The sequence below is a fragment of the Macrotis lagotis genome, chromosome 4 (assembly GCF_037893015.1).
Source record: "Macrotis lagotis isolate mMagLag1 chromosome 4, bilby.v1.9.chrom.fasta, whole genome shotgun sequence".
NCBI lineage: Eukaryota > Metazoa > Chordata > Mammalia > Peramelemorphia > Peramelidae > Macrotis > Macrotis lagotis.
Genome location: NC_133661.1, coordinates 173,875,988 through 173,884,671, shown reverse-complemented (window position 1 = coordinate 173,884,671; position 8,684 = coordinate 173,875,988). Strand labels below are relative to the sequence as shown.

Here is an 8,684-nt window from a genome sequence, read left to right as displayed (position 1 = left end):
TCTTAAAAATCCTAGAGCTGGAAGTGATTTAATTTACCTGAGTTAAAGCAGTCAAAGTATTGCTATTATTGGGGGGGCTAGGTGGCGTAGTGGATAAAGCACCGGCCCTGGAGTCAGGAGTACCTGGGTTCAAATCCAGTCTCAGACACTTAATAATTACCTAGCTGTGTGGCCTTGGACAAGCCACTTAACCCCATTTGCCTTGCAAAAAAAAAAACACCTAAAAAAAAGACCAAAAAAAAAAGTATTGCTATTATCATTTTGCAGATGAAGCAACTGAAGGACAGATTGACTTGCCTGAGTCCTTGTGGCTTGTTCAACCCTATTCTAATATTACCTCCACAATATCTTTCCACATCTGTCCTCTTTAATTCAACTCCCCTAGCCCTCATTACTGTTCTTAGACTAATCCAAATGACCTACTAACAAGTCTTTCTGTCTCCATTCTTATTCTCTCTTTTACCTATTACTGTATTAATCTTCCTAGGGAAAGCTAGGTATTGTAGTAAGTAGCCTGTTGGACCTGGAGTCAGGAAAATATGAATTCAAGTTGATCTCAGACAGTAGCTGTGTGAGCCTTGGCAAGTCTGTTAACACTGTTTGTCTCAGTTTCCCCATCTGTAAAATGACCTGGAGAAGGAAATGGCATACCACTCTAGTATATTTATTTTTTATTTTTTAGTTTTAGTTTTTGCTAGGCAATGGGGTTAAGTGGCTTGCCCAAGGCCACACAGCTAGGTAATAAGTGTCTGAGGCCAAATTTGAACTCAGGTACTCCTGACTCCAAGGCCAGTGCTCTATCCACTGTGCCACCTAGCCGCCCCACTCTAGTATCTTTTTTTTTCATAGTTATAAAATCCTTTTATTAGTCAAAAATCACACTTACTTTGATTAAAAGGATGGGATATTCCATCCTCAGCAGAAAATAATACATTTTATAGAAAAATCATTCCCTCTTTTCTCCCTCCCCCATTACCCTTCCCTCCCCATTAAAAAGTAGAAAAAAATTCCTGCTGCCCTCCCCAAATCCTTACAGGCCATAACCCTAAGTGGCACTATGACCCCATAGTGTTCCTCAGTCCCCTCAGCTCTCTCACCGTAGAATAAAAATTTTTAAGTTCCAGTCATCCCAGTTGCTGGGAACAGAGAAAAAGAGAGAGGGGAGGGGAGCTGAAATGAGGAGCAGAGATTACTATCTCCCTAACATACTCCTCAGTCTATTCCTTAGGATCTCTGGCCAATGGGAGAAAAGGGAAAAAATGGTAGACAGAAGGAGAAGAGCTGGGAAAACAAATTTTGGAGGAAGCAGCTCCAAACTTCCCTCCCCTCCAAAAGGCAGTTTGAAGTCTTTGTCAAATTGAAAATGATTTCCCTCAGACCTGAGAAAAAGAGATATCCAATTGGGGGTGGGGCGAGAGGGAGAGAGGGAAGTGGGCAGAGGGGATAGATGACAGGGAACTGCTCAGATCCCTGCAAACTTCAGTAACCTCTGTACCCCAGTTTTATCTCCTGTGCAATGACTAACTATGCCACCTCCCTTAGCAGCTGTCCATAGTTGGAGATGGAGAGAAATACAGGAGACAAAGAGGGTGCCCCTGGCCCTCAGGGTTTCCCCCAGGTCCCCTCAGTCCTCGGGTGGGATGGGCAGGGCAGAATACACCATCACCCGACTGTCCTCCTGCCGTGGGCCTGCAGAGGGGAAGGGATGTGAGTCTTGGACAGGATGGGAAAGTGGAAGGACCCAGGGCAACAGGGGGGTCCTCACAGGGCAGGGACAGATGGAGTTTCAAACCCTCTAACCACTGATTGGCTGTCCCCTGGCACCGACCACTGTGGCCTAGAGAGCAAAGGTCAAGAGTGGAGAGTGAAGCCCCTAAGGATAGGGAAGGGGACGTAGATGGATTATACAGAGAAGAGTAGCAGGGACGCTAAGGTGGGGGGTGGGGCAGGGCAGGGCTCAGTCTTGGCTAGTGGGCAGGCAGGTGGTAGTCAGGCAGGCGATCAGTCCAAGTGGTCAGTCCTTACACGAGAGGCTGCGCTGGATACTTTGGAGGGAGCCTCCAGCTGTGATGAATGCCCAGATCCCCATGGAAAGAGTAACTGCATAGATGGGCAACAGGCTGGCTTCATACCAAGGATTCAGAAATGTCAGTCCCGATGTCAGTAGGTGACTACCAACAACCAAGCCCAAGGCCCAGTATAGTCTCCTCTCACAGGCATCAAAAAACACAATCCCCCAAAAGGTATGAAGTAAGATGATGGCTGCTGTCAAAAATGCTGAGGTTAAGAAGTAATAGGGTGAATCTCCATGAATACCAACCACACCTGGACCAAGTGCATCAGCCAGGATGTTGATAACAGAAAAGACTCCGCTGATGATGCCGAAAGATAGACCAGAAACATAGGCCATTTGTCGGATGGAGATGGGAGATCTTCCGTCCTCACTCAGCGATGCTAACCCCTCATCTGCCTTCTTAAGTAGCTTGTAGTAGGCAAATCTGAAAACCTCCTGAAGCAGGACAGAAATGGCAGCGCCGAAGATGAGGAGGCCATATTGGAGCCGGCTGTCCGACTGATCAGTCACATGGACCAGGATGAACCAGACCACAGAGGCCAAAAGTAGAGAGACCAGCCAAAAGAAGGCCCCGGCCACCAGGATGATGACCCGCAGGGGGTCCCCGGCCACCGTGACCAGAAAGAGTGAGAAGGCCGGGCCGAAGGCCACAAAAGCGCATCCGAAAAACACCGCGGCCCCCATGGCCGGTCCCGGGGGTGGCAAGCCGGAGCAGGGGGTTGGCGCGGCCCCGGAGAGGGGGAAGGGGCGGGGAAGGGGAAGGGCCCGGAGGCCCCAGCAGCAGGTCCGCGAGACTTCCCCCACGGAGGCCCAGTTGGGGACCTCCCCGGGCCCTGGCCAAGCCCCCCCCCCCCACTGTAGTATCTTTACCAAGAAAACTCTAAATGGAATCAGAAAGAACTGGACACAGTTGAACAACATCTTTCTTACACCCAAACCTTTTCAATAGCTTCCATTTGCCTGCCAAATAAATTTCAGACACTTTTAGTGACATTCAAGACCCTCCACAATCTAGTACCAACACTATCTTTCTAGTCTTATCTCAAATTACTTCTCCCTCCTAACTTTGCACTTTTAATCTGAAACTACCATATATTCCTCCAACACACTGGGAATGTTTTCTATCCTCTCTTTACTCAAACTGTTTTTTTTTATTCATTTAATGCCCTCCTACCATGTACTTAATGCAATCCTACCAGTCCTTTAAAATCACCAAAATTTTACCTCTTTCATGAAGCCTTCTCATCTTTGAATTTTATATAGAGCTTTATATCTCTCTGGCTCTTACCTTGCATTATTTCAAATTTACATGTATATGTCTAATTGCCTTCTAGCCTGTAAGTGGCATGAAAGCAAGGCCTATGTCTCTTCTGCTCTGTGCATCTTTTTTCAAGGTTAGCACAGTGTTCTCTTCACATAGTAGGTGTTTAATAAATGTTTTACAAATAAATTTAGGAATAAATTTCAGACTACATGTAAAGGTAGTTTTCAACATTCATTTTTAGTAAGATTTTAGTTCCACATTTTCTTCCTCCTTTTCCTCCCCTCTCCCCTTAACTGCAAGTAATCTGATATAGGATATATATGCATAACTATGTTAAACATATTTCCTCATTGGTCACATCATGAAAAATCAGAACAAAAAAGAATAAAAACCATGAGAGGGTAAAAAAACAACAAAATAAATTTTAAAATGGAGGGTATTATCCTTTGGTATGCATTCAGACTCTATAGTTTTTGCTCTGGATGTGGATGGTGTTTTCCATCACAGGTCCTTTAGAATTGTCTTTTATTAATTAGACCTATTATTTCTTTGATACAGGGACTCCCAGTTGGGGAAACTACTGTTATATGTATATTTCTGCAATTTATAATCCTAAAAAGTGCCTAGAGCACTATAAGTAATAATAATTAACAATAACATTTATAGGGGGTGGCTAGGTGGTGCAGTGGGTAGAACACTGGCCTTGGAGTCAGGAGTACCTGAGTTCAAATCCAACCTCAGACACTTAATGATTACCTAGCTGTGTGGCCTCCGGCAAGCCACTTAACCCCATTGCCTTGCAAAATCTAAAAAAAAAAACCAAAACCCATTTATATGGCATTTTAAAGTGACATAATTTATTTTTGCTATTATATTAATAACCAATTATTAAATTAGGATCCAGGCTTTTCTCCTTTTATTTCCTCAATTAAAACCCAGCCCCTATAAAAAAATAAATCTCAGAAGGACATGGCTGATTGATGATTTTGCCCTAGACCTCAGGGAACATACTTATCTTGTGTTGCTCCCCACTTCTGTTTAGAGTATAAACAGAATCCAGACTGGGAGAATTCTTGCCCCAAGGAAAACAACCCCTGGCCTTGTATCCCTCCATTGGAATTTAGGGTGACCCAGTTCATGAAGGAAAAAAACAGTCAGAATAGTCTAAATGGATATGGATTTTCCTTTCTGGATTGCTGGAAGCAGTTGAATTTAAAGATCAAGTCACATTCTCAGTAGGAGGAGCTGAAGACTTCTAGCCCACCTCCTCATTAGATGTCCACCAATCAGGGTTGATGTTCATTTGTCAAAGGCATCCCCTTTCTCAAAAGAAAAATTCATGCTTTCAACTTCTCCATGGTTTTGTCTTTGGTTTTCTGAGAGAAAACTCATCATCGATTTATAGATTATTAGCCATCTTAATAACTTGATTATTAATTATCCAGAAATTCCAGAGGAGTTTTTTCATTCATCACATAAGTTTACAAGGCACTGTACATGTGTTATCTCATTTAATAAGTAACTTGTCCAGGCTGACACAGTCAGTATATGTCAGAGACAGGACTTGAACCCAATTCTTCTTGGTTCCAAGACCATCTCTCTCTATAACCACATCATTTCTCAGTCTTAACAAAGATTTCCAGAAAATGACGATTTCATTGACTCATTATGAGGTGGTAAGTGTACCTTGGATCTTAAAAGCTAATGCCAGCAGACTATGAACTCTGGCAGATCCTACTAAACCGAAAAGAATATGGGACTAGGAATGGATTGTATATCCATTATCCAAGGACCAGCTTCCTTGAGTTTAGAGAGACTCAACACAGATTTACCACAGAATGATGAATTTTTTGGTTGTGATATTCTTTTTTTTTAGGTTTTTTTTTTTGCAAGGCAGTGGGGTTAAGTGGCTTGCCCGAGGCCACACAGCTAGGTAATCATTAAGTGTCTGAGTTCGGATTTGAACCCAGGTACTCCTGACTCCAGGGCCGGTACTTTATCCACTGCACCACCTAGCCACCCCTGGTTGTGATATTCTTAAAAGCTCATCTAACAATCAACAAGTATTTATTAAGCACCTATCATTATTAAATACTAACATTCCAGTAGGCACTGGGGGGATACTAAAACAAAAAATGAAGTAACAGAGATTTTATTTTATTCAGAGAGATATGTACATTTATAATTATATATAGAATGATACAAGGTGTTATATTTTTAAAAACCCTGAAGGGATCAGGGAGGTCTTTGTATGTTAGCAGATCTTAAAGTTACATTTCAAAACAGTGAGGGATTCTATGAAGCAGAAGTGAGAGAAGAGTGCATTCCAAGGATGAACTACTGGGGCAAAGGCACAGTCTCTCAAAAGAAAGCCAGATTGGGCTGCACCTTAAAAATCTGAGATGATGAATAATGAGGCTAGAAAGATAGGTTGGGGCAATGTCATCAAGGGTTTTAAAAGCTAAAGAGAGGAGTTCATTTTATACTAGAGGCAACAGGATACCACTGGAGTTTATATTGAGTAGAGGAATCACACTGTCAAATGTGCCATAAAAGAAAATCATTTTGACCATTATGTGTAGCATGAATTAAAGTGAGGAAAGACCAGACAAACAGATCAATTAGGAGGTCCATACAGTAGTCCAGCTAAGAGATATTGAAGACCTGAACAAAGGTGGTAGATGTGTAAGTTGAGAGAAGGAGCGGGATGGGAGAGATACTGTGGGTGTATAAATAGCAAGATTAGGCAAATGTATGGGCTACAGAGTGAAGAAGTGTGAGGAATTGTGGATAATATCAACATTACAAACCTGGAAGACTGAAAATATGTGGTGTGTGTGTGAAAAAAAAAACCAGAGAAATTTATTAGAAGGTTGGATTTTGGAAGGTGGAAATGAATTTTGTTTTAGACATGCTGTATTTGAGAGGGGATGAGTACCCTGGGAAGAATAGTCCTATAGGCATATTGGTGATAAGGTGTTATGGGTGATGGTGGTAATAATGGTGGTATCAATTAATCATAAACATGAATTAATTAGCCAACATTAATTAAATGTTTGCTATGTGTTAGACACTGATGTTACAGGAAAAAAAAGGTTTGATTTGGACTTAGGAGAGAGATTTACAAGCTACGCAAGCCATTTAATATCTCTAAGACTTAAGTTTCCTTATCTATAAAATAGGCAAAATAATTCCTATAGAATCTATCTTAAGCTTAGAACAGTATTTAGCACATAGTAGGTGCTTAATAAATGTTAACTAACTGACTTATAGAGTGTCCTGACAACCAAATGAGATCAAATACATGTAAAATATTTTGGAAGTATAAGAGTACCATAAAAATCTACATAAAGTGCTATTAGAGATGATAGTACATTTATATATTAAAGTGCTACGTATGTTTATTGCAATCACATTGTTCCCTTAAAGATTCTAACTTAAAATAACCCTTACTTCCCTATTATTCATAGAATTTCCAATAAAGAACATTGAGATCCCAGATTAGAAGGGAAGGAGAATATTTTATGGCTAATTTGAAAATGCTATTACTTTTGCTATAATTGAGAAGTAAAATTACAAAAAAAATAAAGTACCTTGTGTAAATGACTTATAATTTGTTTTATTAAATAAATTATTATAATAATAATTAAAGTGCCTTGTGTAAATGACTTATAATTTGTTTATATTAAATAAATTATTATAATAATAATTATTATTATATTTCCTATTATAAGAAGTTCATTCATATAGTACTTCCAGGTTTGAAAAGCATTTTAACTCATCTGATCTTTTTGACAACCTAGATACTACTGGTATTACTTCTATTTAACAGAGAAGGAACCTTTCTGAATCTCTGGTGCTATTGTTCCACCACTGATAGTATTTCTGGTACTACTGGTATTATAATAAAGAAAACTTTTTGAATCTTAGATCTCTTTCCCATGGTCATAGGTAGCAAATAACTGTTGAGAGGAGCTGTAATCCAACATAGTTGATCAGCTCACAAAGTTGTTTGTGAATGTGCAAAATGTTCTCTTGGTGCTGCACACTTCCTTCAGCATCAACTCATATAATCCTTTACATGCTTCTCTAAAATCTGACCATTCATAGTTTCTCATAGAACAACAGTAATCCATGACATTCATATACCATAACTTGCTCAGTCATTCCCCAATTGATAGGCATCCCCTTAATTTCTAATTCTTTGCTATTACAAAAAGAGCTTCTATAAATATTTTTGAACATGTTAGACTTTTCCTTTTTTTATGATTTCTTTGGAATAGAGACCTAGGGATGGAATTGCTGGATCAAAGGATATGCACAATTTTATTGCCCTTTTATCCTGTGTAATTCTAATCCATTTTCTGCTATGTACCCCAATATGCTTGGGATCTTACCTAGGTCTTTTAACATTTTATAGATATCAGACAAGTGTAAATTGTCAATTTCCAAGGTGTAAATGCTCACACACACACACAAAAATCTAATAATCAGCTCTCTTGAGCCAGTTCAATCTGACTCCAGTTGGCACATTCCTGATATCAATATAGCATAAAGACTGTCCATCTGTTACAGTACTACTGATAATAATTGATATCTACATAGTCCTTTCCAGTTTGCAAAGTGTGGTAGATGCAGCATATCTCTCACTTCCTTTTATAATTCAGGAATGAAGAATTGCTATTGATGATTTATTGAGCCTAAATTCCAATCATAAAAAATATTTGCAGTGAATCACTTCTTAGATAATATTTCTTGTTATTTACTTTTCTTGATGGTTCATCAGAGTTTTAAGAGTTATGAATTGGTCACTGCTTTACTGGTGGGGTGATAATTGAACAGCCAAATTGCAGTTATGTTTACATTCAGACTTATTATCCCTGGCAGGTATCTTCTAGTTAGCTATGATGATCTGAATAAAGACAATGTGAAATTCATTAAATAGTTGTGTTCTAACAGGTCATTTAAAAAACACTTTCCCCTTGGAAACAATAGGATAAGGATAAGTGTTGACTGAGGCCAATCCATAGAAATCTATTTAACCCAATCCCTTTATTGTCCTCCTGAAGTACAGGACCAGAACAACATTTATTAACAAGGTTATAAAAAAGAGAATTGTAACTTGGAGTGTCAATGTAGCATCTAAAGCATACTCCTCTTATATGGATCACTCAGAAAAACTGCCTAAGTTTGAAGATGTCCTTGTCCACATTCACTCAAAACTATGGTACATCAGTTTTTTTCCTAACCATCCTCATCTTCATTCCATCTAATATACTATGGGGCATCTGATCAACTGGATCACCTTTCCAACTTTCCTGCCAACCTCTGTTCCTCATCAGTAAC

General features: G+C 39.7%; 1 pseudogene; it reads right to left on the bottom strand.

Annotated features, from left to right (window-relative positions):
• Positions 1–1,001: 1,001 nt before the first annotated feature.
• On the bottom strand, positions 1,002–2,787 carry LOC141521794 (gamma-secretase subunit APH-1A pseudogene; annotated as a pseudogene).
• Between the last annotated feature and the right edge of the window lie 5,897 nt (positions 2,788–8,684).